The sequence below is a fragment of the Colobus angolensis genome, unplaced genomic scaffold (genome assembly GCF_000951035.1).
Source record: "Colobus angolensis palliatus isolate OR3802 unplaced genomic scaffold, Cang.pa_1.0 Scaffold356, whole genome shotgun sequence".
Lineage (NCBI taxonomy): Eukaryota > Metazoa > Chordata > Mammalia > Primates > Cercopithecidae > Colobus > Colobus angolensis.
Genome location: NW_012116888.1, coordinates 978,240 through 986,282, shown reverse-complemented (window position 1 = coordinate 986,282; position 8,043 = coordinate 978,240). Strand labels below are relative to the sequence as shown.

Below are 8,043 nucleotides of genomic sequence, written 5' to 3'. Positions count from 1 at the left end.
AAAAAAAAAAAAAAATGCTGAGTTTGGGGCATATACCAGGAAAGAAATAACTGATGTTTTGCTCCTAGCCTAGGTGCCCTCTTGATCTAGGCCTGTTCTATGCTAATCATCCCCCTTTTTTTTTCCTGTTTCACTTGGATGTTTGTTATTGTTGATGGAGCCAGGAGTCATCTTTGATTAATAGGTATAGAAAACATTCAGTATCTGCTACAGGTTGAGGTCCCTCAAGAGCATTCACCTGGCCTCCTTTATGGGACTTGAGTCACTGGGCTGGGCCTTCTCCTTGGTGCTGTAGCCACTAACCTGCCTCCCCTGTATCCAATATCAGCTCAAAACTAGCACATCCGTTTGTCCAGGCTCCAGGACACTGCTTGGCCAAGACCTTTCACTGGAGTCTCCAAAGAAGGGTGTAATTTGGGGTATTTATTATAATTAGCTCTGATGTCTGGGATAGCATGTAAACAGCCCTCTAGCTTGGGTGGAAATGTGCCCTGGTCCAGCGCAGCGTTCCAGAAGAGGAGCAGCCACCAGACCAGAAGACAGGGAAGCCCAACTCCCAAGCAAAACCAAACACTGGTGGGAGACTTGTGGTGAGGGGAAGGTATTTGTTGTTTGTTTTCTGTTTAGTCTAGGGATTCCCACTGCTTTTTAAATTCTGGCATAGTTCCCAGTGGCTAAAGCTGAAAAGATTTTACTGTTTCATTAAATTTTCTTTGTAAAAGTGTTAAGTTGGGGCCAGGCACAGTGGCTTATTATGCCTGTAATCCCAGCACTTTGGGAAGCCAAGGAGGGGGGATTACTTGAGCCCAAGAGTTCGAGACCAGTCCGAGCAACGCAGTAGGACCCCATTGCTACAAAAAATAATAATAAAAAAAAATTAGGCAGACGTGGTGGTGCACACTTGTGGTCCCAGCTGCTCAGGAGGCTGAGGTGGGAAGATCACTTGAGCCCAGGAGTTTGAAGCTGCAGTGAGCCATGATCCACTCCAGCCTGGGCAACAGAGCAACACTGCCTTGAAAATAAAAAAAAGTGGGTAGTTTTGGTCTTCTGACATCCTGTGTCCTTTGGAGTCCCCATCTCTGTGCGGGCTCCTGGCACTGGGATGCTGTGTTTTTGGGGCTCCCGTCTCTGTGCAGGCTCTTGGCACTGGGATGCTGTGTTTTTGGGGTCCCCATCTCTGTGCGGGCTCCTGGCACTGGGATGCTGTGTTTTTTGGGCCCCCATGGGCTCTCTGTGCTGGGCTTTTCCCTCCCATCTTGCCTTCCTTGGGGTTGACTGATGCCTGTTGCCGGTTCTTTATTCTGCTGTTCTTGGTGGCAACGAGAACAGAATCTAGAAAATAAAAATCTAATTCATTTAACCAAACCATCTGCTGGAAAAGCTGTTATTAACCACAGATGCCTGATACTTTCTGACTTGCGTCCTGTTCACAAGACTTCCTTTCAGCTCAGAGTTCCTTGCCCTTGGGTTACCCCGTCAGCACCATGTGAATGGCAGCAGGTGAAAACAGGGCGCTTACAGTGGACCTATTTCTTCAAATAATTTTTTTGACATGGTAAAATATACATAACATGAAGTCCCCCATTTCAGCCCGTTTTGAGTGTACAATTCAGTGGAATTCATGTTTTGGTGCAACCATCACCACGTGTTGTGTATCCATCTCCAGAACTTTTTAGTCATCCTAAGCTGAAACTCTGTACCATGAAACAATAATCCCCCCATTCCTCACTCTCCCCACCCCTAGTAACCACTACTCTACTTTATTTTTATTTTATTTTATTTTATTTATTTATTTTTCTTGAGACGGTCTCACTCTGTTGCCCAGGCTAGAGCACAGTGGTGCGATCACGGCTTATTGCAGCCTCGACCTCTCAGGCTCAAGAGATCCTCCCACCTCAGCTTCCCCAGTAGCTTGGACCACAGGCATGAGCCACTGCACCTAGCTATTTTTTTTTTTTCTTGTATTTGTAGAGACAGGGTTTCGCCATGTTGTCTAGGCTGGTCTTGAACTCCTGGGCTCAGGTGATCCTTCTGCCTCAGCCTCCTGCAGTCTACTTTCTTTCTCTGTGAGTTTGACTACTCCAACTACCGCATATAGATGGCATCATACAATATTTGTCCTTTATTTGTATTTCTTTTGAAAAGACTCTAGAGCATAACTGCTACTTCCAAGTCATTTCTGAGCAGGCCAGACTAGCAGTGGTAAGGAGTGAGGGTTAGAGATGTGCTGTGTGTGTATAAGATGTGCCTGGGCTAACCCAGCCTGTGCTGCCCTGGGGTGATGGGCTTCTGCAGCTGCTGGCCGTGCAGCTGTGCCCAGGTGGTTCCTGTCTAGACACCGCAGCTGAGTATGTGCCATTTCTTTTGTCTTCCCTTGTTCAGATGTTTGTATTTGACCAAAATCTGATGAGATTTTTATGCCATTTTTCTTAAGCAGTGGTAAAACATTCTGACTATTCAAAAAGTCTTTTTTCCACTCCAGCCCCCAGCCCTCTCCCTGTGGGGAATGGAGGTTACCCATCTCTTGGGTATCTTTCCAGATATATTCAATCCATATGTAATCCTATGTACGTCTGTATGTGTGTGCTTGTCTCCAGCATGGTGTGTTAATCTAATAGAATGCTACTCATAGCTGTGGTTAAATCAATACCCAGGGTATTTTTTTGTGGCTGTGGAAATTCTGTTTTCAGCTGAATCATGTAATGTGCTATAATTATATTTTACTTCTTATCTTAGCCCGTTTTCTGTTGCTTATAATAGAATACTTGAAACTGAGTTAATTACAAAGAAAGGAAATTTATTTCTCACAGTTAAGGAGGCCGGGACATTTAAGGTCAGGGACCCCCAGCTGATGATGGTCTTCTCGCTGATGCGACTCTGCAGGGTCCTAAGGCAGCACAGGGCATCACATGGTGAGGGGGCTGAGTGTGCTCATGTGCTAACTCAGGTCTCTCTTCCTCTTCTTATAAAGCTACCAGTTCCACTCCCATTCATCCTTGATCCCATTATTAATCCATGAATGGATTAATCACCTCTTAAAGGCCTCACCTCTCCATACTGCCACATTGGGGATTAAGTTTCAATACAGGTTTTGAAGGGAATATTCAAGCCATAGCACTCAAGGACTTAGCGCTTAATTAATTAATTATTTATTTGAGACTGGGTCTCGCATTGTCTTCCAGGCTGGATTGCAGTGTGTGATCATAGCTCACTGCAGCCTCAAACTCTTGGGCTTAAACAGTCCTCCCACTTTAGCCTCCCAAGTAGCTGGGGCTACAGGCGTGTGCCACCATGACCATGACCAGCTAATTTTTAATTTTTTTTTTTTCTTTTTGGTAAGAGATGAGTTCTCGTTATGTTGCCCAGGCTGATCTCAAACTCCTGGCCTCAAATGACTCTCTCACCTTAGCCTCTCAAAGTACTGGGATTACAGGCATGACCACTGCACCCAGCCCCATAGCAATTCTTGAGTAGCTTTTTGATTATCTTGAATTTAGTAATTTCCTAATTATCAATCACTCATTCTTCTCTAAACTCTAAAGGAATGTATGTATCATATATGCATCTCCTCCCGCCATGACAAAATTATCAGTACTGATATTTATGTATTTATTTATTTAGGAGATGCCTGTCCTGGCTCCCTCCTTCTGCCTCTGTCTAATCAAGTTACCCTCCGGGTCTGCGGTCCAGCTGTCTTCACTACTATTCTGAGGACCCCCTATTCCTCCTGTGGTCCAGCTCCTGTTTCCTAGAGCCCAGGTCATCTTTCTTGGCTTTTACTCGTTGTTGTTGTTTTTTTTTTCTACTTTCCTAAATTTTATTAAAGAAAAAAGTAATGGTGGTAAACCTCTAGAATATACTCAATTTTCTGGGATTCCTCCCCCAAGAATGTGATATATTGATTTCCAAACATGCCAGAAGTGTACGTCGTTCCCACTTGTACTAAATAGGTGAGAAGCTGAAGTCCTAAAGTGTTCATCTTCCAACGTTTCCCAGTCTGTGGTCTGTTCTTGCATCAGCAATAATTGCCTGCACAGCTACTATGGCTTCATTATTTTTTGTCTGTAGCTCTCTGAGCTCTTCTCTATGCGGCAATCACAGAATTTGAGTAACTTCATTAAGAACTGCATCTCCTGTGTCAAAACCAAGAATATGTTTGTCTAAAGCAACAGGCAAGCCCTTTTGTTTGATTTGCTTTAGCAGCTGCATCCTGTGTCAGGTGCTCCTGAACCAAAATTTGAATTGCCTTAAGCATTACCAGGTAATCGTCATGACATTGAACCTGCAGCAGGTTAGCCAAAGCCATCACACCAGGCTTAAAATCAGGATTATTTACATCCAAATTTATCAATGGTTCTGCATTTTTAGTTGCATTGTCAGCAGTTTTTGCATTATCAGGTACTAAGTCCTTGTATTTTTCAGCATTATCTCCATATTCAAGTCTAACATCTAAACCAAGAAGCCAGTCAATAGCTTCTTGTTGATCTTGAATCTTGAAAGAACAGTTAACATCTCTGAGATACTTTTCAAAGAACTTGGAAACTCGGGCCAGTCACTGCTGTGGATGTTTCTTAAATTACCTCTGTCTTCAATCTTGTAGTGTCTGATTTTCTGGTCTTCAGACCAAACAATGAAGTTTCTAAATTCTGTTTCATCTTTGCAGTTGAAGCTGACGGGGTTGTGGTAGTCGAGAGCCGTCAGCTTGCATCGGAACATGCTCCCCGCTTCTTGCTCTCTTTGGCTTTTACTCTTTTACTTTGGCAAGGAGCCCATCCTTCACTAACTTCCTGGGACTTGCATGCCTGAAAATGCCATTCTCTTTACCTTCACCTTGAGGTAGTTTGGCTGGGTACAGAGTTCGAAAAGAAAATATTTTTTATTTTAACTTTGAAGTCATTGATATATTTCCCTTTGAGTTCTGGGTTGCTCTAGAGAAGCAGGGTGCTATTCTGATTCATTCATAAGTGATCTGCTTTTTTTCTCTCTGGAAGCTTTTAGGATCTTCGCCTCATCTTAGAGTTGTAGCGTTTCCTGATGAAGCCCCATGGTGGGTCTTTTTTCTCCTACTGTGCTGCCCAGCTGGGGGCCCGGTTAGGAAAGATCCGTATCTTCAGTGCTGGGGCACTTTCTTGAACTTCTCCCCTTCCACATCCACCCTCCGTGTTCCCTCTGGAGCTCCTCTTACACGGTTGTTGGGATGCCTAGATTGCTGTTCTGAGCCCAGAGCCTTTCCGGTTGAGCCTCCGTGGAGACAGAGCCTCCTGTTTTTCTGGGGAGAGGGAGGAGAGCCAGGAACAGCCACTCCTCCTGTCTCCAGCCCCACCCCACACCCCACTCTCCCAGTGGGAGCCTTTCCCTTGGATGTCTAGAAAGCGACAAATATAATGATTTATGGAAAATCTGTATTTTATGTATTCTATGGAAAATTGTATTCTATGGAAAAGCTGTAATATAGGTGGCACGGGTCTGGCCTTGCTAATTAATGCAGGCGCCTATTGTTACCAGACAACTGCTAAGCCTTTCCTGCCATGAATGACTAAAGACAAAATTCTGATTGAGTTCCCTTTGTGTTCTGCATGCTTCTTTTCTATTTCTGGTCTGTATCCTCCTTGCTGGCTGGCTTAAGGTTCTCCTGGGCATCTTATGCAGTCTGATTTCTACAGTCCAGGATGAGCCACCAAACCGTCCTCTGTGCTTTATAGTTTCTCAGCTTCTGGGGGCTCTGCCCGGGTGTGCTTCGCACCTCTGATCTGGATGCAGTCCCCTCAGGCTGCCTTCCTGGGGCTGTGCCCCACCTCCCTCCTGGCCTTCACTTTCTCTCTGGTCCCTGTCTCCCTGAGTCCAACTGCAAGCCTGCTGCCACTCCTGGGTCCTAGACCTTGAGGCAGAGCCAGTCTTCAAAGGCACAAGTGTCCTCAGTCTGTCCGATCTCATGGTTCACTCTGTTGAGCCCCTGGGTCTTGCCTTAAGAAAATGATGCCTCTTCTAAAGTGGATTTGTGAAATATGTAGAAGCACCCCTCTTTATTTAGTAGCCTTTGTTTCCCTTAGAACTCCAAAGACTAGGCCCATCTGTCGTGCAGGATCTTCAGGGACTGCTGAAAGCCAGGGTCACCACTCAACCACTAGTCATTGCCCACGATGGGCAGGGCATCATTCTAGGCACAGAATTCTCCCCCATCTTTCTTCAGCCCTTCCTGTGACCATGACATCCAGGGGTCTACCAGGAGAGGATCAGCTAGCTCTTTATTTGGAGATATTTGTCCCGTGTATTCTCTTTTCATCTTCTCCTGGTAACCTCTAGGCATTGTGACATCCAGCCGCTGCCCCAAAGCATGAAAGGATCTGGCCTTTCCTTGATCCCTGGGACCTCCCTCATGCCCACCATTCATTCATCAGGTGCATTCCAAAATTATATTGCTCCTACAGAATGAGGGGGAAAGGGGAAGACAGAGTATTTCAAGTCAAAGGGATGCCACTCACATTTACACATTAGGAAATGCAATGGCAGGGGACTGTCAACTCCTGGATCGTGGGAACAATAAGGAAGTAATGTTAACCTGAGCAGCTCTGAACCCCCTCTGACCTCCCCGAGTTCTGACTGATGCCATTGTTGAGCTGTGTCTTAGCTGCTCTATTTATCACAGGCTAATGAGGATCTGCAACATGGTATTGTTGGGAAGAAGTAAATTTAAAATGTTTAGTGTTCAGAAAACTGAATTCAACCTGAGGAAACTGTGTCTCATTCAGACCTGGGGACCTCACTCACTACCACATGTCTGCTCCAGATGCTGACCAGGCTGTCTATCCCCTGGCAGCTGCCACCCCTGGCTATGGGGCCATGGGTCAGGATAGAGCCCCCTCTGCCCTTGACAGCTTCCTGGTCTCTTTCAAACCTTAAGCCTCAGCCCTTCACAGGTTGAGGGATGAGATTTATTTTGCTTAGCGATAAATAGGTTATACAAGGAAGCAAGCTTCTAGGAAGGAAGGTGGTGGACCTTCTATGTTTTTCTTCCTTCCCCTGGTCATGGTCTTCTTTGCTGTGTTTAAAGAGCAGTGCCTTTGAGCCAATAAACAAATCCTCTGGAGAGCATCTGAAAGTATTTAAAAATGTTCCCGGGCTGAGAAGGGTGGCTCATGGCTGTAATCCCAGCACTTTGGGAGGCTGAGCTGGGAAGATGGCTTGAGCCCAGGCGTTCAAGGCTGCAGTGAGCCGTGATGGTGCAGCTGCACTCCAGCTTGGGTGACAGAGCAAGACCCCATCTCAAATAAAATAAAATAAAAATGTGGATTTCAACATGTAAACACTGGGCATGTTCACCCCAGGAGAGATCATTAAGTACCCAGGGACTTGCTCCTTAGGTGCACCTTCAAGCATATGACCTGTGACCGCTGCAAATACAGTCATGCTGTCAGTGAGGGACCTTACAAAATGATGGCTGGAGCCCCAGAAAGTTCTAAATAGGACAAAGGCTACCAGCTCTCCATTTTTATGATCATTGCAGTCCTGTTAAATTAGGTGCATATTGAAACCATACAGGACTTTGTGTGTATATAAAATGGAGTTAGGTTCTAGTCTCAGGAGGTCATTTGGGATATGGAACAGCTGCCCTTGGCCCCTAAAAACCCATGGTGCCCCCCTAGCCATTGTGATCACCAAAAACAACTCCACAAATGTCCAAAATGCCTTGAGGGCTCAGTACCCCAATGCAGAGAACCACTGGTACAGTCTACCACAGAAATCAAGACAGGTGGCCAGGTGTGGTGGCTCATGCCTATAATCCTAGCACTTTGGGAGGCCAAGGTGGGTGGATCACCTGAGGTTGGAAGTTCGAGGCCAGCCTGGCCAATATGGCAAATCCCTGTCTCTACTAAAAATGCAAAAATTAACCGGGCTTGGTGGCGCAAGCCTGTAATCCCAGCTGCTCAGGAGGCTGAGGCAGGACAATCACTTGAACCCAAGAGGCAGACGTTGCGGTGAGCTGAGATCATGCCATTGCACTCTAGCCTGGGCAACAAAGTGAGACAGAGTCTGTCTCAAAAA

At 45.8% G+C, this 8,043-nt stretch overlaps 1 protein-coding gene and 1 pseudogene across 3 annotated transcripts in view; one reads left to right on the top strand and one right to left on the bottom strand.

Annotated features, from left to right (window-relative positions):
* Nucleotides 1–8,043, top strand: part of MERTK (MER proto-oncogene, tyrosine kinase) — a 135,755-nt gene that overhangs the window by 38,484 nt on the left and 89,228 nt on the right. The window lies entirely within an intron of this gene.
* LOC105519648 lies at nt 3,976–4,716 on the bottom strand (annotated as a pseudogene). Its single transcript, XR_001003005.1, has one exon. The product of XR_001003005.1 is annotated as a UPF0568 protein C14orf166 pseudogene (transcript).